Source organism: Crotalus tigris, unplaced genomic scaffold (genome assembly GCF_016545835.1).
Source record: "Crotalus tigris isolate CLP2741 ecotype Arizona unplaced genomic scaffold, ASM1654583v1 scf7180000020425.245734, whole genome shotgun sequence".
NCBI classification, from domain to species: domain Eukaryota; kingdom Metazoa; phylum Chordata; class Lepidosauria; order Squamata; family Viperidae; genus Crotalus; species Crotalus tigris.
In genome coordinates, this window is record NW_024098016.1 from 183916 (window position 1) to 205325 (window position 21410).

Sequence of the window (21410 nt, forward strand, 5' to 3'; positions counted from 1 at the left end):
TCCCAGGGTCATGTGAAGTGACCAAAACCTGCTGCAACCACCCAGCAGATGGGGGGGAATAAAAACCAAACACCCCCCTACCACACCCCCGCTGCCAATACTCAACAGAAATGCTCACAACAATGAAAACCTCAGACAGGAGGAAGAGTGCCGCTGAGCGGGCAGGCGTGCCGCTGAGCGGGCTTGGGGGGACTTTTTTCAGTGCCATTGTAACTTTGAACAGTCACTAAGCGAAATGTTGTAAGTAGAGGACTACCTGTACTTTATCACTTTTTTCCTTTTTTTGTTGGTCATCAAGTTTTTGACAGCTTGCTAGGCGACTGGTGGCACTCGAATGTTGCCATATTCTAAAAGTGGTACAATGGGTGAAAAGCCCTGCCATAGAGAACTGTCTAGTTTAGGATTGTTTTTGGGGAGGGGGTGAGAAAAAAAAGTTTACAGACAGTTAACAAAGCATTTGGTACAACACAGATACAACTAGTTCTCCACTTACGACCCATTGTTTAGTGACCGTTCACAGTTACAATGGCGCTGAAAAAAGCGACTTAAGACCGTTTTCACCCTTACGACCGTTGCAGCATCCCCATGGTTGCATGATCCAAATTCAGACGCTTGGCAATTGACTCATATTTATGACGGTTGCAGCGTGACTTGGGGGGAGTCATGGGATCCCCTTTTGTGACCTTCAGCCAGGCAAAGTCCACGGGGAAAGCCAGATTCACTTAATAACCGAGTTACTAACTTAACCACGGCAGTGGTTCGCTTAACCCACAGGTCGGCAACCTGCGGCTCCGGAGCCGCATGTGGCTCTTTGAGCCTTCCCCTGTGGCTCCCAGCCTCGTCTGCCATTTGCAGAGAGAGACAGAGACAGAGAGAGGCACTTGCACTTCCCTGCTTCTCTCTCTGTCTCTGTCTTTGTGTGTGTGTGTGTGTGTGTGTGTGTGTGTGTGTGTGTGTGTGTAAAAAAGAGAGTGGACTCACTGTGTTCTCCGACAAGCTGAAAATCTTTTGGGGCATGGCTCCTCCCTTTGCTGCGTCTCTGCAGGAAGCAGGAAAGAGCTAGCTAACCCAGCTATGCTGACTCAGGAATTCTGGGAATTGAAGTCCATGAGTCATAAAAGAGCCGAGGTTGCCTACCCCTGAGCTTGTTGGAGAACAGCTTGAAGCCAGCTTGCCAGGTGAGCAGAAGATTGGAGAGAAGGAGAGGGGGGGGGAAGAAAGAGAGAGAAAGGGAAGGAGAGAGAGAAGAAGGAGAGAGAGAGAGAGAGAGAAAGAGAATGGAGGAAGAGGACTGGCAGATCAAGGGCAGAAAGAAAGAGAGGGAGAGAGAGGGAGGCACAGAGAGACCCTTTTGATATCTAAAATGAAGATAACACTGCATACATCCTTTTTTACCTTTATGAGATATATATGTATGTGTGTACACACACACACACACACACACACACACACACATACATAAAAAGTAAAAAAGGATATATGCAGTGTTATCGTACTTTTAGATATCAAAAGGGTTTTGCAGCTCCTAGTGTTTTGTTTTTGATGGGAAACGGGTCCAAGTGGCTCTTTGAGTGTTTTGGGTTGCCTACCCCTGGCTTAACCAATACGGCAAGGAAGGTCATAAAATGGGGGCAAGGCTCACTTAGCAAATGTCTCATTTAGCAACAAAAACGTGGGGCGGTTGTGAAGTGGAGGACTTCCTGTATCTCTGTGCTTTTGGATGGTAACATGCAATGGGCTTTTGATGCATTTGCGTGCGGTTGAATGCCAGATATAAACTTGGCAAGGGACAAATTAGGCCATTGCGGTTCGTTGAAACCCAGGGGATACCTTGATGGGGGGAGAGGGAATTCAGCCCCCTCTTCTCCCAACCTGTAAGGTTATTAATAGATAATCCACCCTCTGCGATCGCCGGGACAGTGATATTTGCCCAGTGGGACTATTTCCAAAAATACTCACGTCTGTCTATGTGAAGATCTATTCTCTACCCAAACCAGCTTAAATCTGCATTTTGGAAACCGAGGTCTGAAATAACCTATCTGTCAAGGTTGAATTGCTGAGATGCTTGCTAACCTCTCTGTCGCTGCTCAACTTGCCACAGAAACTGGGGGGGGGGGGTGGAGGGAGAGCCTGGGAAAGACACGGGAAGTTTCAAGAAGCTGTCTACGGATCGTGAAACCCAAGATCACCGAAAGCAGGTGTCTGACGGAGAAGTGGACCGTTCCCATAACAAACAGAAAGCAGGTGATTGGGCCATGTGAACACATGATGGGCGAGGGTTATGAAAAACCATTGTTCACTAAGCAGGTTTTCGTGCAGGAAAATTAGAGTTGGTTTTGCTTCTTCAGTGCCGGGATGTGTACTCAATAAAGCAGCGGTTCTCAACCTGTGGGTCGGGACCCCATTTGGGGTCGAACGACCATTTCATGGGGGTCGCCAAACAACATTGTCTGCCATTTTTCCCCCCTTTTCCTTAGCTGTGCTACTCCCTTTTATTCTATTGGCTTTTGAAAGCCAATAGAATAGACTCTCTTGAATAGAGTCTAATTCTATTGGCTTTCAAAAGCCAATAGGAATTGTCCAGGCTGTCTCTGCCCTGCTGAGCCCGCCAAAAGTCCCGTTCTGCAAACGGTGCTGCACCAGTTGAGTAGTCCTCGACTTACGACCGGTTGAGTAGTCCTCGACTTATGACTGGTTGGGGGGTGGCGGCATTAAAAAGGTTGAGAACCACTGCAATAAAGATTCTCTCTTACGGCACCGCAAGGCTGTAGAATTTCTTCAATATTCAATTCACCAGCCAGATCGTTGACACTACCTGTATTTTATTAGGGATAGTCTTCAAGTTACAACCATTTATTTACTGACTGTTCGAAGTTACATTGGCGCTAAAAAAAGTGACTTAGGACCGTTTTTTCAGACTTAACAGCCGTTGCAGCATTCCCGTGGTCACGTGATTTACATTCGGATGCTTGGCAACGGATTCACATTTATAACGATCGCAGCGTCCCTTTTACAACTGTCTGACAAGCAAAGTCAACGGCGAAGCCAGATTTACTTAATCACCGTGATTAACTGATTAACTGTGATTCACTTAACAACGGTGCAAAAGAAAGATCGTAAAATGGGGGAGGAGTGACTTAACAAAGGTCTCGCTGAGCGAGAGAAATTTGGAGCTCCACTGTGGTCATAAGCCGAGAAACCACCTGTACATCTGAAGGACACCACCTGAAGAAAGATGGAGTCACAAATGGTTGAAAAGGGTTTTGGAAAACCATCAACGAAGTCCACAGGCAAGCAACACAAAAACCAAAACTGGGAGAAGAAATCAGGAACGGTCACCTCCTAGTCAAGGAATGTCCCCTTTGGACATCTCAGGTGGAGGGAGACCATCGTCAAGCATCATGGACACGTTCCCCAGAACCCGTAGCACGAAAGCTTTCTTTCTTTGTCGAGACCTTGGAAAAAGTTCAGAGAAGAGCAACTAAGATGATCCAAGGCCTGGACGCTAACACATACGAAGAACGGCTGCGGGACTTGGGTTTGGCTAGTCTAAAGAAAAGAAGAAATAGGGATGACATGATAGCAGTGTTCCAGTATTTGAGGGGCTGCCACATAGAAGAGGGGGATCAACTTATTTTCCAAAGCACCAGAGGGCAGGACGAGAAACAAAGGTTGGAAACTGATCAAAGAGAGAAGCAACCTGGAATTAAGGAGAAGCTTCCTAATAGTGAGGACAATTAACCAGTGGAACAGCTGGCCTCCAGAAATCATGGGTGCTCCATCATTGGAGGTTTTTAAGAAGAGACTGGGCAGTCACTTGTCTGAGATGGTATGGGTTCTCCTGCTTGAGTGGGGAGCTGGACTAGAAGACCTCCAAGGTCCAGTCCGGTCCTGTCTTGTCCTATCCGATTCCTTCACCAGGAAGAACAGATTTTCCTTAATCCATCGGAGGTCACATGGAAGCATTCAATGCTGACGGTCCATGAGGGACTCATTTTGCTAACCATTCTTCAGCAGAATTCCAATTTCCCAACCCAAGGGGGTCCCTCCATTTCCAAGCCCTTCTGATGTGGTTTGCTTTGAAATGCAGATCACCCAACAGGACGAGGGTGGTCCTCCTCATTTCCTGCAGGATCCTGCTCTCTCGTCTGTTTCTCCCCCATCTTGAAAAAGTTTCCTCCACCCCACATCGCTCAGGCTTCCCTGATGCATTGGAGTAGACTCTCCTCTTTCATCCCAAGGGACCTGGTTTTAAGTTCTCAAATCCATCCATTCGTTGTTCAGGACACAGGTGGAGGCCTCCAACGCCATGTTCCCCAAAGCAATCTAGAACTAAGGAGAAACTTCCTGACAGTGAGAACAATTAACCAGTGGAACAACCTGCCTCCAGAAGCGGTGAATGCTCCAACACTGGAAGTTTTTAAGAAGAGACTGGACAGCCATTTGTCTGAAATGGTATAGGGTTTCCTGCCTGAGCAGGGGGTTGGACTTGATGACCTCCAAGGTCCCTTCCAACTTTATTATTATTATTATTATTATTATTATTATTATTATTATTATTATTATTATTAATTCTTCCCTATCGGAATTGCACTTTTAAAAGCTTTTCAGTTTCCTGAATAAACGCCAAAGGGAAAGAAACATTCATTAAACTATTCCGATTCATAAAACCGTTACTTAGCACCATTCATTATAACGTTTAAATGGCAGTAATTCAGTAATGCATTTCACAGTTTTACCGCTGTCGTGTTTCTTAGGAAGCGTTCAGCATCAGGCTGGCTTGGTGATTAAGGTTATAATCACGAAGTTAATGCTTTGAAAAACATTTCACCAAATGGTTTAATGGCCTTGAATATCACTTTTCTTGTTTCATTCAGCCGATTTAGTGTCATCTGGCAACAATCCAACCTGCGTTACTAGCTTGAATCTTTGCCAACTTGTAAATCAAATAAAGACAATAAGTCGTAAATTCAAAAAAAGAAAGAAAACATGAAATATTGCTCTGAAACCCCACTTTTTCTGCCCAATAGCTACGGAGATTCCAGGCAGCTGTCACTTTTAATAAAGATAACCCACGCTTAGAAACAGATTGTAATTTCCCCCATATATTAAAGGACCTGATGGGAATTGTTTTAATCTTCTTTTCCTAGGAACAAATGACTGAAAATGATTGGCAGGTAGTCCTCAACTCACCACCTCAACTGAGCCCAAAATCTATGTTGCTAAGCGAGACATTTGTTAAGTGAATTTTGACCCGTTTTACGGCCTCCCTTGCCACAACTGAAGGTCGCCAAAATGGGAATCCCATGACTCCCCAGGATGCTGCAACCGTCATAAATACGAGTCAGTCGCCAAAGCGTCTGAATTTGGATGTGACCAAAATGGGGAAACTGCAACAGTCTTAAGTATGAAAAATAATCCTAAATCCCATTTGTTCAGTGCTACTGTAAATTCAAACGGCCACTAAATGAATCATTGTTAAGTCGAGGACTATCTGTATAATAAAGCAGGTAGATTTCACACTTGTTAAAAAAACAAAACGAACTCAACTATAAATACCTATCAACAGCAGGATCCACACGTTTTTAAACCATTGTCAGTCAAAATCCAACACAACTGAAAAATGAAATCACTGCTACGATAATAACAATAATAATAATATAATAAAAGTTGGAAGGGACCTTGGAGGTCATCTAGTCCAACCCCATGCTCAGGAAGGAAACCCTTCACCATTTTGGACAAATGGCTGTCCAGTTTCTTCTTAAAAACTTCCAGTGTTGGAGCATCCACAACTTCTGGAGGCAGGTTGTTCTACTGGTTAATTGTTCTCACTGTCAGGAAGTTCTCCTTAGTTCTAGGTTGCTTCTCTCCTTGGTTAGTTTCCACCCGTTGCTTCTTGTCCTGCCTTCAGGTGCTTTGGAAAATAGCTTGACTCCCTCTTCTTTGGGGCAGCCCCTGAGATATTGGAACACTGCTATTATGTCCCCCCTCGTCCTTCTCTTCGTTAAACTAGACATACCCAATTCTAGCAACCGTTCCTTATATGTTTTAGCCTCCAGTCCCCTCATCATCTTTGTTGCTCTTCTCTGTACTCTTTCTAGAGTCTCAACATCTTTTTTACATCGTGGTGACCAAAACTGGATGCAGGATTCCAAGTGTGATGAGACATAACAGCCATTCTAAGTTATGATCGGACCCTCCTTGAAACTATGACTGACATCCCCTCCCCCCCCCGTTACATGAATTTATTTGTGGGGCTTGGCAACTGACTTAACATTTGTGGCCAGTGGCCAGACACCAGCAGCGGGTTGTTTTTTTTTTTTTGTCAGTTTCTGGTGAACAACACCCATTCGGGAGAATGGATTTGCTCAACAACCAGGTGGTTCGCTTCACAAACGCGATTCCCTTCATGACCGTGGTGTCTCGCTTTACGACAGCTATAAAGGCCATTGTGAAATCAAGTTCATGTCCCACAGTGACCAGCTTAATGACTTGCGACCAAAATCTCAGGCTCAATTGTGGTCGCTAAATGAGGACTACCTTCACCAAGGAATGTCCATAGAGCACTTGTCATCTCCTATGGGCGTAAAAATGAGACAGAAAAATACTTGTTCGATGTATGTTGTGGCTATTTCCATCCACACTGCACAAAAGACCTCACTGTATTACAAGCAGACTTACAACCATTCATTTAGTGACTGCTTTTTTCACACTTATGACCGCTGCAGCACCCCCCCCCCCACCGTTGCATGATCCAAATTCAGACGGTTGTCAACTGACTTGTATTTATGACGGTCGCAGTGTCCCGGGGTCAATTGTCAACTTTTTGCAACTCACGATGGAAAACGTCCCAAAAGTTTACGAACCAAAAGCCTTGAATCTTATCCCAAATCCCCAAAAATACAAGCCAATAATACTGTATTTCCTCGAAAACAGGATCCAATCGGAAAATAAGCCCTAGTGTGATTTTTTTTCAGGACACTCGTAATATAAGCCCCACCCCCAAAATAAGCCCCAGTTAAGATCGTCAGCCAGCCAGACCCATTTAGTACCGTATTTCCCTGAAAATCAGACCTAACTGGAAAATAAATCCTAATGCATCTTTTGGAGCAAAAATTAATATAAGACCTGGTCTTATTTTCGGAGAAACACGGGGTAGGAGCAGCTGGATTCAGGAAGCAAATCTCCCTGCCTCTCCTTGTGGTGTGATTTCCTTTCTGGCCCACTTTTAATCCCTTCACCCGAACTCTCCTTTCGATTCTCATATTGCAGATACCCCGACGAGCAACAAAGGTCAGCTCCCCACATTTTGAATACCTGTGAAATCCCCCATCAACCTACGAGCGATGGGTTCACTGAGCGACGGATGGAAATGGAAACATTCGCAGCAGAAGCATGGGGTGGCTGGGTGTCTAAACCAAACCAGCTATTTACGCACGGCTTCCCACCGTTTGCCCACAATCCACCCCTGCCACCCTTACCTAAACTGGCACGGATTCCCAGAACGGTGGCAGATGAAGCCGTTTCATCTCTGTTCCCGGATAGCCATCCTTGGCACTTGTTTCCAAGTTACAGTGTGCCAGCCGCACCTGGAAAGGAAAGGAGATGTGTTGAAATTTCTACACCCACCAAACTGAACCTCAACGCACACGGTCCTCAAATTACAGCCACTCGTTTAGCGATGTTCAAAATTTACAACGGGGCTGAAAAAAAGTGACTTGGGACTAAATCCTTAGGAAAAACCATTATTCGGATCATAATGCTCATTGATGCAAACGTTGGGGCCTCAAAACAGAGAAGGGCTAATTATTCCTCCATATAATGCTTATACAGGTAGTCCTCAATTTACAACAGCATCGTTTAGTGACTGTTTGAAGTTACAATGGCATTGAAAAACAGGACGTATGATGTGCGTGCGCGTTGGCCAGCCATTTCCGCGGCCCACTGGCCAAGAGCCTGCAGCCTGGTCTGCGGTCCATAGGTCAGGGACCCCTGCACTATACAACACAGTCATATTCAGACAAGGAACCAGACAGGTGGGCATTCTATCCTAAAAATGATCATGGCTAGATTTTAAAAATAATCTTTCCAGGAAAGTACTGCTCATTATCTAATTATTTTTAGCCTTCCGACCAGAAAGTTTAACAGGATGCCAAGCTGACTTGACCACGAAGCCTCCTCGGTGGTGAAGTTGTTTGGGTAGTTACTTGGCAGTTTGACAACTATTTGCACAAATCTGCTATTTAATGAAGCTTTTAATTTAATCAACGGAGGAAGTCCGCTAAAAATAAAGATCTAATCTCTGCAGCCACCTGGGTCCTTTTCTTGTTCCAGAAAAGTTTCCGAAGATTTAGCTCTGCTAACTTTTCTTGGGACCAAATTTGAGTTTTTGAACCGAAGGTTTAGAGTTATATAAACAGAAATACAGGTAGACTTCAACATACGAAAACAATTCAGGACGACGTTTCTGTGGCTAAGCGAAGACATTTGTTAAGGGAATTTTGCCCCACTTTACGACCGTTCTTGCTACAGTTGTTAAGGGAATCACTAGTCACATGGTTGTTAAGTGAATCCAGCTTCCCCCATTGACTTGGCTTATCAGAAGGTTGCAAAAAAGGATCACATGATGCTTGCATCCGTCATAAATATGAAGCAGAATTTTCATGACGTAACCACGGGGATGCTGCAACGGTCGTTAAGTGCGAAAAATGGTCCCAAGTCCCTTTTTTTCAGTGCCGTTGTAACTTCGAACAGCCACCAAACAAACTGTTATAAGTTGAGGACCACCTGTACACAGTAAAGTCACCATGTCTTAAATTTGGTTTGATATTTTTTGAACCAATCTAGCACCGGAATAAATTTCTTGACAGTGAGAACAATTAACCAGCGGAACAACCTGCCTCCAGAAGCTGCGAATGCTCCAACACTGGAAGTTTTTAAAAAGAGACTGGACAGCCATTTGTCGAAATGGTATAGGGCAGTGATGGTGAACCTTTTAGAGACCGAGTGCCCAAACTGAAACCCAAAACCCACTTATATATCGTCGGGTGCCAGGTGGGCGTGGCCCATTGGGTGGGCATGGCTGCAGTGGTAAGGGAAGACTGGGTGGTACTAAAAAGTTCAATCAATCAATTCCAACTTTGCAAGATCTTCCCCCCCCCCTCTCAAGAAGTTGAAATTGATTGATTGATTGATTGAACCTTTTTTTTTGCACACGGCGGCGGAGGACTAAAGCGAAAAGGTTATATAAAACCCAGCTGAAGGCCTAGGACTGGGGCGATGGTGCATATTCCCACATAGAGGGCTCTGGGTGCCACCTGTGGCACCTATGCCATAGGTTCGCCACCATGGGTATAGGGTTTCCTGCCTGAGCAGGGGGTTGGACTAGAAGACCTCCACGGTCCCTTCCAACTCTATTATTATTCTATTCTATTCTATTCTATTCTATTCTGTTCTGTTCTGTTCTATTCCATTCCATTCCATTCTATTCCACTTTTAACTCGGGGTTGCAACTTGCTTGCAAAGGGCGCCTTTTGCCAAACGACCTGACATACAGATAGTCCTCAACTTACAAGTGTTCATTTAGTGACTGTTCAAAGTTACAACACCGGTCTTTCAGTCTTCCCTGCTTTTGACTTCACAAGAGCACTGTGAGGTAGTCCTAAGGAAAGTGATATGGCTGCAGACACAGAAAAGATCCAGCTGCAGCCTTTCCAGGGCCTGCTGCTCAGCTCAGTTGCTTTTAAAGAAGAGATTGGACAATTTCATTTGTCTGAAATGGTCTAGGCCAGGGGTAGGCAACCTTGGCTCTTTTATGACTGGTGGACTTCAACTCCCAGAATTCCTGAGCCAGCATGGCTCAGCTTGGAAACTTTTCCCTTTCCCCTCAGCATGGCTGGCTCAGGAATTCTGGGAGTTGAAGTCCACGAGTCATAAAAGAGCCAAGGTTGCCTACCCCTGGTATAGGTCGGTCGGTCTGTCTATCTGTCTATCTATCTATCTCTCTATCATCTAGGTCAGGGGTAGGCAACCTTGGCCCTTTTATGACTCGTGGACTTCAACTCCCAGAATTCCTAAGCCAGCATGACTCAGCATGGAAACTCTCCCTTTCCCCTCAGCATGGCTGGCTCAGGAATTCTGGGAGTTGAAGTCTGCGAGTCATAAAAAAGCAAGGTTGCCCACCCATGGTCTAGGGTTTCCTGTCTGAGCAGGGGGTTGGACTAGATGACCTCCAAGATCCCTTCCAACTATTATTCTATTCTATGCTATGCTATGCCATGCCATTCCATTCTGTTCTACTCCCTATTCTATTCTATTCTATTCTATTCTATTCTATTCTATTCTATTCTATTCTACATTCTATTTTCTATTCTATTCCCCTCCTTAACTCAGGGTTGCAACTTGCTTGCAAGGGGTGCCTTTCACCAAACGACCCAACATACAGATAGTCCTCAACTTACAACGGTTCACTTAGTGAATGACTACATGATCTCCAAGGTCCCTTCCATCATCATCATCGTCACTATAAAACCTTTTACAGCACCCTCTCCCTTTAGGAACACCACACGGCCAACGCAACCTTATCCGAGACCTACCTTGGCTTTTTCAAAAGAAATGTTTGCTTATTAACGGTTTGCAGAGGCAGAAAAAGGACGTTAAGGGCGTCCTTAACAAGCCACAAGGATGTCACAAGGACCTTGGCGCAGCCCACTGGTTGCTCTGGCCTCAATGGGGTGAGAGATTTATCCCCAGCTAACCTCCCCACTGGGTTGAGTAGGAGTTCGCTTACTCTCGCACAAGGAACGCCCTTGTCCCCTACGGCTGGTTGCCGAGAACTCAAAGAACCGGATCTTTGTCCTGAACGAATGTGAAATGAGGTGATGAAGGACTGCAAGGTGAAAAGAGAGAAAGCTTTGCCGAAGGTAGCCCTGGAGTCACGACGTCAACAACTGATCGTAACTGCTACTCATTCGGCGCGTTCGTAACTCTGACTGGTCGCTGAATGAGCGGCCATTAATTGGGGACTTACTGTATCTAGATGCAGTGGGTAGTCTATCACTGGAGGCTTTTCAAGACAAACTGGACAACCACTTATTTGAAATGGTTAGGGCAGGGGGTCTTCAAACTTGGCCCTTTTATGGCCTGTGGACTTCAACTCCCAGAATTCCTTAGCCAGACACCTGGTCTCCGGCTAGAGCAGGGGGTTGGACTAGAACAGTGGTTCTCGACCTGTGGGTCGGGACCCCATTTGGGGTCGAACGACCATTTCACGGGGGTCGCCAATCAATGCAGTCTGCCATTTTTCCCCCCCTTTTCCTTAGCTGTGCTACTCCCTTTTATTCTATTTGCTTTTGAAAGCCAATAGAATAGACTCTCTTGAATAGAGTCTAATTCTATTGGCTTTCAAAAGCCAATAGGAATTATCCAGGCTGTCTCTGCCCTGCTGAGCCCGCCAAAAGTCCCATTCTGCAAATAGTGCTGCACCAGTTGAGTAGTCCTCGACTTACGACCGGTTGGGTAGTTCTCGACTTATGACCGGTTGGGGGGTCACGGTATTAAAAAGGTTGAGAACCACTGGACTAGAAGATCTCCAAGGTCCCTTCCAACTCTGTTAACCTTCTTTGCTTCCTCCCTCTGGATAGCCATTTGTCTGAAATGGTACAGACTAGAGCAGTGATGGCAAACCTTTTAGAGACCGAGTGCCCAAACTTCAACCCAAAACCCAGTTACGTATTGCCAGGTGCTGGGTGGGCATGACCCGCCGGGTGGGCATGGCTACAGTGGTCATGGCAGATGGGTAGGAGTGGCCAAGGTGGGCAAGGCCAACTCGATGTTGCTCCTGGGGAGGGACGCCTGTCGGGGCCGGGCAGGGTTGGGGAGATCCAGGGGTCTCTAGCGGGTAGGGCGATGGGCAGGAGGCTGGTTCTGAGGGGTGAGGAGAGGCAGGGCAGGGGTGCCATGTCGCAGGGCAAGGCGAGGCAGGGGCCGGGTCGGCTGCTGCCTGACACCATTGGCCCCCGCACATAGAGTCCAGTGAGCGCATGGGTGCTGGGATGCATCCGGCCACGTGGGACCTCGGCAAGTTAGCGGGCGGCTGGTTGAAGAGGACGGTTGCCATCTCCGGGGCATGGTGCGCGTGCCCACAGAGAGGACTCCGAGTGCTGCCTCTGGCACGTGTGCCATGGGTTCGCCACAACTGGACTAGAGCCTCCTGCTAGAGCAGGAGGTTGGACTAGAAGATCTCCAAGGTCCCTTCCAACTGTTTTCCTTCTTTCCTCCCTCCCTCTGGACAGCCATTTGTCTGAAATGGTATAAGGTCTCCTGCTAAAGCTGGTGGCTGGACTAGAACAGGGCTTTTCAACTAGTGGTACGGGTACCACCTGTGGTACATTGGCATCTGGCAAGTGGTATGCGGCCATCCTAGAAAAGTGGTTGCAGGGGAAGGGAATGAGCTGAACCGGGAACAGCACTGCATAAGCCTAAGCGAGACACGGATGGAGCTGCAGGGCTGTCAGGGCTCAGTGGAAGCACTTAGGATCAGCACCAGGCTCCAGCTGGAGCTCGGCGCTGATCCTGGCGCTTCTGCTGAGCCCAGAAGAAGCACCGATCAGCTGGACTGTTGCAGCCTCTCCAGGGTGTTGTGATTTACGTTCAGATGCTTGGCCACTGATTCATATTTATGACTGTCACAGTGTCCCAGGGTCATGTGAAGTGACCAAAACCTGCTGCAACCACCCAGCAGACGAGGGGAATAAAAACCAAACACCCCCCCACCCCACCCCCATTGTCAATCCTCAACAGAGATGCTCACAACAATGAAAACTTTGGACAGGAGGAAGAGCGCCACCAGGCAGGCAGGCAGGTGTCTTGCTTGGCTGTGGATTGGGGGGCACTTTTTCAGTGCTATTATAACTTTGAACAGTCACTAAGCAAACTGTTGTAAGTCGAGGACTACCTGTACTTTATCACTTTTTCATTTATTTTCTTTTGGGTCATCAAGTTTTTGACACCTTGGTAGGCAACTGGTGGTATTCGGATGTTGCCATATCCTAAAAGTGGTACAATGGGTGAAAAGGTTGAAAAGCCCTGGCCTAGAAGACTTCGAAGGTTCCATTCCATTCCATTCCATTCCATTCCATTCCATTCCATTCCATTCCATTCTACTCTACTCTACTCTAATTAGACGAGTGGCTTGGTGCACTAAAAGGGTTCTTTTAATTGTATGGATTTATAGTCAGTGAAGGAATAGTTTTATTTCAAATTATCATTATTATTGATCATTGCACAGTCAGCCAGATGTTCAGACTGGATTTGGCATTTTTGTTTACCTAGAGAGTCCTTCCCAAGGACCTGGGATAGGCAGATGTGGATGTTTGATGGTATTACAGATATCGTCGCAGGATGGAAGCAGTTCCTAGCAAGGCCGCCTTTTGCAATTGACTAATAGCGAATTTGTCAATGCCAATGGTGTTCAAGTGGTGCTCCAGTTGTTTTGGGATTGCACCCAAGGAGCCTATTACTATTGGTACTACCCTTGCTTGCTTTTGCCACAGTCTTTCTATTTCTATTTGCAGGTCTTTGTATTATTATTATTATTATTATTTCAAATTTTATTTCAAATGTAAACGACCCCCTCCTCAAACTTGGCGCCTGATTTCAAAGAGGCATAAGACTAGTCCGATTCACGAATCCTCCAATGACGATTCCTAAACTAACTGCGTATCATTCAATAAATCACAATAAAGCAAAAAACAGCTGAGGGCAGCACGTGAATCACACAACACAGGGATCAAGGATGAAGAGGTAACGCGTAAATATAACGTAAAGAAAAGAACCGGTATTCGTGCTGGGATGAACAGCATCCTCCCAAGTTGACCAAGTGAGCTTTGGCTATTTACGCTTAGAAATTGGGATTTTGTGAGCCACACAAGAAATTGGCTTTCTGCAGGAGGTGTCGGTTTGCAGCAGCTCATCTCGGTTTACAAAGCCCTGCGAAAGAAACCCGAGAGGAGAGGGTGATCTGAAACCAGGTTTACAAAGTGCCCTGCAGGGATTCACTCAAGACAGGAAGAGGTGAGATTAACCAAGAGGACCCCAAACCTCTTTGGAGACAGTATAGTCCCCCTTTCTCCGCTCGCCCATCCCCAAAACGGGCTGGATTACTTTAAAGCTAATCCCTTCATTGACCACCAGAATGGAGCACAACATTGTCTGTTGCTAAAGAAGACAGTTGAGTTTTGCCCCATTTTAAGAGCCAGCTGAAGAATTCTGGGAGTTGAAGTCCACAAGTCATAAAAGGGGCAAGTTTGAAGACCCCTGTTTTATACAATACAATACAGCAATTCAGAAGAAGAGGGAGGGAAAAAATCCAAAATATGCTCCGAGGAATTAAACAGAAGGAGAAGGAATTCCAGAATCAGCAGAAGATCCTAACATTCTTAATCAACTAAAATGATTGCACCGACAAATTTCTTGGTTGACGGTTTCAGATACTAAAAAGAAACTTAAATACACAAAACAACATATTTTTTGAACATGCAAATAAACCAGGGAGTTGTTGGGCATACAAACTTGAGAAAAACAGACAGAAAAGGAGATGATGACCAAGCTTCAAGAAAGAATAAGACTTATACGGATAACAAAAACATTCAATCACTAACTCGGCTATTTTCTAAGAACGCACCAATAAGCTAAATAATTCAATCGGACCTGCTCCAATGAGAGAGTCAAGAAGTCACGTTGTCATTGCGAAGACCAAGATGAAAACTGGAAGGTCCCCAGATAATGAGGGGGCGTGACAACTTGGTCTGATTGGGCAGGAGGACTAAGATAACCCATTGGTGGATTCTTCAGTCATCATGCTGGAGAATAAGACTTATACCAGTGGTTCTCAACCTGTGGGTCGGGACCCCGTTTGGGGTCGAACGACCATTTCACGGGGGTCGCCAAACAACGCAGTCCGCCATTTTTTCCCCCTTTTCCTTAGCTGTGCTACTCCCTTATATTCTATTGGCTTTTGAAAGCCAATAGAATAGACTCTCTTGAATAGAGTCTAATTCTATTGGCTTTCAAAAGCCAATAGGAATTGTCCAGGCTGTCTCTGCTCTGCTGAGCCCCCCAAAAGTCCACTCTGCAAACGGTGCTGCACCAGTTGAGTAGTCCTCGACTTACAACCAGTTGAGTAGTCCTCGATTTACGACCGGTTGGGGGGTCGCGGCATTAAAAAGGTTGAGAACCCCTGACTTATACAGATAACAAAAACATTCAAAGACTTTTTTTGGGAATTATTATACCAATTTATATAATGAACAGGAAAGAACATCTCCCGGTCCACAATTAACCAAATCATTTCCAATCGTAAACAGGGAGTCCTTGATTTACGACCACATTTGAGATCAGATTTTCGGCGGCCGGAGCAAAGCAGTTTTTAAACGTGTCAAACCCAAATATAAGACTTTTTTTTAAAAAAACATGGTTGTTAAGCAAATCACTGGCGTTAATTCAATCATCTGGTCGTTAAGTGGATCTGGCTCTCCCTGTTGATTTGTGCTTGTCGAAAGCCAGATGGGAAAGTCACAACGGCGATCACGATTTCAGAACGTGAGGTAAAATGCATGCCGGTCGCCAACAGCGCCTAATTTTTTAATCACGTGATCATGGGGAATGCTGTGACGTTCATTAAGCGCGAACCATTGTCATAAGTCACTTTTTTGAGGGATGTTGTAATTTTGGTCCCTAAAACTAAAGGTTATAACTGAAGGACTATCTGTAACTGATTAAAAAAAAAACAGTTTTGCATTTTCCAGAAGATGCGGGATGGCGAGATTAGGGCAATTATGAAGAAATAATTAGATTTAGAAGAAATAATTAAAAAAATACTAGAATGCGCAGAGATGGAGAAATTTGATTATGAGATTGAAAGAAAAAGAAGAAACAGAATATTATCAAATTTGGGACTTATTTTATCGATGGTTAGAGGAAAGAATAAAGGATTAGGAATTAAATATGTATTACCATATTTAAACTCAGACAGCACATTGGTTGAAAAAATATTATTGTATGTATGGAAAAAACTAATAAAATTATATACATACATTAAAAAAATGGTTATGCATTTCTCCAGAAGATGCGGGATGGCGAGATTAGGGTGATTATGAAGAAATAATTAGATTATGAAGAAATAATTAAAAAAATACTAGAATGTGCAGAGATGGAGAAATTTGATTATGAGATTGAAAGAAAAAGAAGAAACAGAATATTATTAAACTTGGGACTTATTTTATCGATGGTTAGAGGAAAGAATAAAGGATTGGGAATTAAATATGTATTAGCATATTTAAACTCAGCCAGCACATTGGTTGAAAAATTATTATTGTATGAAAAAAACTAATAAAATTATATACATACATTAAAAAAATGGTTATGCATTTCTCCAGAAGATGCGGGATGGCGAGATTAGGGTGATTATGAAGAAATAATTAGATTAAGAAGAAATAATTAAAAAAATACTAGAATGTGCAGAGATGGAGAAATTTGATTATGAGATTGAAAGAAAAAGAAGAAACAGAATATTATCAAACTTGGGACTTATTTTACCGATGGTTAGAGGAAAAAATAAAGGATTAGGAATTAAATATGTATTGGCATATTTAAACTCAGACAGCACATTGGTTGAAAAATTATTATTGTATGTATGACAAAAACTAATAAAATTATATACATACATTAAAAAAAATGGTTATGCATTTCTCCAGAAGATGCGGGATGGCGAGATTAGGGCGATTATGAAGAAATAATTAGATTATGAAGAAATAATTTAAAAAAATACTAGAACGCGCAGAGATGGACAAATTGACTATGAGATTGAAAGAAAAAGAAGAAACACAATATTATCAAACTTGGGACTTATTTTACCGATAGCCAGAGGAAAAAATAAAGGATTAGGAATTAAATATGTATTAGCATATGTAAATTCAGACAGCACATTGGTTGAAAAATTATTGTATATATGGAAAAAAACTAATAAAATTATGTTTGTGTGTACACACACACACAAACGGTTATGCATTTCTCCAGAAGATGCAGGATGGTGAGATTACGGCGCTGTCCATCAACCCAAAATTTAAGAGGCCATGGAAGAGATGTAACATTATCTCGAGGAGTTAAAAGCCAAAACCAAAGTCATCTCTGGGGTGAATTAATTTCCTGGGAATAAGAAAATTGGCAATGGGGCTTCTCTGGCCCTTTCACACAAGAGTCCAAAAATACCACTCCCAGCTGCAATGTGGTTTTTTTTTCCCCTCTCCCTCATTTAATAAGAAGGGACCAAGTTTCTCAAACTGGAGGACAGGACAACTCCCTACGAAAGGGGTCAGCGGAGTTGACCATCTGGCCTCTTCTGAACCGGCCGGCGGCCAAACTTTAAGGAGAGCCCAGGGGTTTCGTTTGCTTATTTGGGAAGCCCAAAATACATCTCGACAAGGAATGGAATCAAGCAAAATGGGAGCAGGCGCATACATTAGCCCCAAATAGCACACCTTGGCGATCGATTCTCAAAAGATGCATTATGCAGGCAGACAAGAGTTTTGCAGGCCACTTGTTTGTTTTTATATATTTATATGTTATTTATGATGTTTGTGTGTTTGTGTGTGTGTCTGTGGTTTTCCAAAAGAGACTAGACAGCCATTTGTCCGGGATGGTGTAGTGTCTCCTACTCAAGCAGGGCGTTGAACCAGAAGACTTCCAAATGTCCCTTCCAACTCTTGTGATTCTATATTTCAATGGTATTTACTACATTTGTGGAACTCAGCGGCACTTCCACTAAACAGCACCACTGGTCCTGGTTATTTCTGCTAAAACCGAACCAGTTGTGAGGTCCTTTGTGAGGTCCTTCCAAGACAAAATGAACACTCCAGAACAGAGGTCCCCAACCTTTTGGGCATCAGGACCGGTCCTGTAGAGAAAGCTTTTTCCACGGACCGGAGACTGCATGGTTTTGTGTGCTGCCTGCATCCCACGGATGGGGCTTTGCTTGTTTGTGTGGACTGGTTGTTGGCATGCCGCGGCCTGGTACCGGTCCACGGACTGGGGGTTGGAACCCAGCTCTAGAAAGAGTGCAGAAAAGAGCAAAAAAGATGATTAGGAGACTAAAACATATAAGGAACGATTGCTGGAATTGGGTATGTCTAGTTCAATGAAGAGAAGGACGAGGGGGGACATGATAGCAGTGTTCCAATATCTCAGGGGCTGCCCCAAAGAAGAGGGAGTCAAGCTATTCTCCAAAGGACCTGAACGCAGGACAAGAAGCAACGGGTGGAAACTCATCAAGGAGAGAAGCAACCTAGAACTAAGGAGAAACTTCCTGACAGTGAGAACAATTAACCAGTGGAACAACCTGCCTCCAGAAGCTGCGAATGCTCAAACACTGCAAGTTTTTAAGAAGAGACTGGGCAGCCATTTGTCTGAAATTGCATTATAGAGCTTCCTGCCTAAGCAAGGGGGTGGACTTGAAGACCTCCAAGGTCCCTTCCGACTGTTATTCTGTTCTGTTCTAGATCAAGAGCAGACAGGCATCCGTGCAAACTTTCAAAGAGTAAGGAAAAGACGGAAGATGTATGTTTGGCATGCCACCATCTTGCAGAAATCTCCTGCCCACAAGTTTGGGGGATAGAGGTGGTGTCTAGAGGTCACCTTCTGAAGATCTTCAGATTCCCAGGGCCATTGCCAGCTCATCTCCCAAAAAGAAGCTTTGTTCTTCCTGTTTCTCTCTCTCCCTCGGAGGCCTGCACCAGCAATTTCAGTCTGAATTTTGCAAGTAATTCGTAAGGTTTTTCTCCCCTTCTCTTACCACGAGGAACAAACTCAAATCTACTCTTTTTGGACTGGGTGTTCAAAGGCACAAAAGGAACAGGCTGTTTTTTTGAAGACGGGAGGCCAGGACATCGTGAATTGGGTCCAAAGGCCATTTTTACCCATTTTCTACTGCTGCTACAGATTCCACCATGACAAAGTTGGCAGCGATGCTTTTGACATTTGCATTTTCTTGGCCGTTAGGAAGATTTAGCAGCTCTGTTTAATGGGGGGTGGGGTGGGGGTGGAAACCTACTTACAGCTTGAAAACGTTCCTTACATGACAGGAAAGACCTTTGATAATAAAACCTTTGAAATGGATTCAAGACTCACTTCCCTTTTTTTGCAGTAAAGTAGGAAACTGGTCTGCACTACAGGATAGACCAGTGATGGCAAACCTTTTAGAGACTGAGTGCCCAAAAACTGCCCCCTGCCCCCGTCCTGCCTGCTCCACCCCTGCCCACCCGCAGGACCATGCACTGCCTCCATGGCCCGCCACAGATCGCCCAGGCAGCCCTGCAGCGCCATGGCAGCCACACGCTCTGTCCACACCCCGCAGCATCATCTGCACGCTATGAGGCACGAGGCCTGGCTATGTCCTTGGCTGTGCTGCTTCATGCAGGCTGCGCCCGGGAGCGACTCTCCTCCAGGGGGGCTGCTGGTGAGGAGGGGGCCATGGGGGGAAGCGGGGCTGGGGCGACGGCACGCGTGCCCACAGAGAGGGCTCCGAGTGCCGCCTCTGGCACGCGTGCCATAGGTTCACCATCACTGGGATAAACCAAAGGACATCCACGTGAAACATGAAATTTAGAGGATGCGTGCATTCATTCATTCTTAATAGAGCTGGAAGGGGCCTTGGAGGTCTTCTAGACCAAGGGTCTTCAAACTTGGCTCTTTTATGACTGGTGGACTTCAACTCCCAGAATTCCTGAGCCAGCCACACTGAGGGAAAGGGAGAGGTTTCCAAGCTGAGCCAAGCTGGCTCAGGGATTCTGGGAGTTGAAGTCACCAGTCACAAAAGGGCCAGGTTTGAAGACCAACCCCCTACTTGAGCAGGAGACCCTATAACATTTGCCTCAGTTTACATTTTTTTTTCTTGCCAGCGTCGTTAAGAGAATCACCGCAGCCATTAAGTTTAGTAACCTGATCGTTAAGTGAATCTGGCTTCCCCACTGACTTTGATTGTCAGAGGGTCACCAAAAGGGGATCCCATGAACCCCAGGACACTGTGACCATCATAAATATGAATCAACTGCCAAATGTCTGAATTTTGATCACGTGTTGCAACGGTCGTCAGTGGGGAAAATGGTCATAAGTCACTTTTGGTTTTTTTGAAAGTGGTGCTGTTAAGTTTGAATGGTCACTAAATGAACTGTTGTTAAGTCGAGGACGACCTGGCAGCCCATGAATAGCAAACTTTGTGTTGATTTTGCAAAGAGCTTCCAAGCTTAGCTGGCATCGTCTAATTCAGGGATAGGCAACCTTGGCCCCTTCATGACTCGTGGACTTCAACTCCCAGAATTCCTGAGTCAGCATGGCTCAGCACGGAAACCTCTCCCTTTCCCCTCAGCATGGCTGGCTCAGGAATTATGGGAGTTGAAGTCCACGAGTCATAAAAGAGCCAAGGTTGCCTACCTACCCCTGATCTAGGTCAGTCGGTCGGTCTATCATCTAGGTCAGGGGTAGGCAACCTTGGCCCCTTCATGACTCGTGGACTTCAACTCGCAGAATTCCTGAGCCAGCATGAGGGAAACTTTGGCCCCTTCATGACTCTGGACTTCAACTCCCAGACTTCTTGAGCCAGCCTGGCTCAGCTTGGAAACCTCCCTTTTCCCTCAGCATGGCTGGCTCAGGAATTCTGGGAGTTGAAGTCCACCAGTCATGAAAGAGCCAAGGTGGCCTACCCCTGGTCTAATTGAACTGTGCAGCGCTCGACTTCTCAGTCTGCTTCAGATGGCGAATGCCAACGCTGTCACAAAAACAGCTGCTTGAACACACTACAAACAGATGTTGGAGCCAGCAGACCTTTCCACACCCAACCAGCCTTGGCGCCTTCAAGCTGTTATCGGCAGCTTATTTCCCTCCAGCGCTCCCGGCTGGCTGAGGAATTCTGGGAGTTGAAGTCCACAAGTCTTAAAAGTTGCCAAGTTTGAAGACCCCTGGGTTACAGCATCTCCATGGTCACGGGATCAAGATTTACTTGGCAATTGACAAATTTGACAATATTGGCCACAGTTGCAGAGTCCTCGGATCATGTGATCCCATTTTGCAATCTTCCGACAAGCTAAGTCAAGCCAGAGTCTCTTAACAACCATGTTACTACTTTAACATCTGCAGTGATTCGCTTAAAAACTGTGGTAAGAAAGGACACAGTAGTTTGGTCTTACCAAGGCCTTATAAAAAGGTATTAACACTTCACCTGATTGTGATTCTATCCCTCTGTTAAGGCAGCCTAGGACTGCGTAGGCATTTTTGGCGGTTGCCACACACGGCTGACTCACGTTTAAGTGATTGTCCACTAGGACTCTGAGATCCCTCTGGCAGTTACTACTATTGAGCCA

The 21410-nt window shown here is 45.2% G+C and overlaps 1 protein-coding gene across 1 annotated transcript in view; it reads right to left on the reverse strand.

The window, feature by feature from the left end:
• The window catches only part of PTP4A3 (protein tyrosine phosphatase 4A3), a 100353-nt gene that overhangs the window by 70084 nt on the left and 8859 nt on the right, over positions 1 to 21410 (reverse strand). The window contains exon 2 of the mRNA XM_039366825.1: positions 7482 to 7589. The gene's annotated coding sequence lies outside the window, so the exon portion shown is untranslated. The remainder of the gene's footprint in view (positions 1 to 7481; positions 7590 to 21410) is intronic.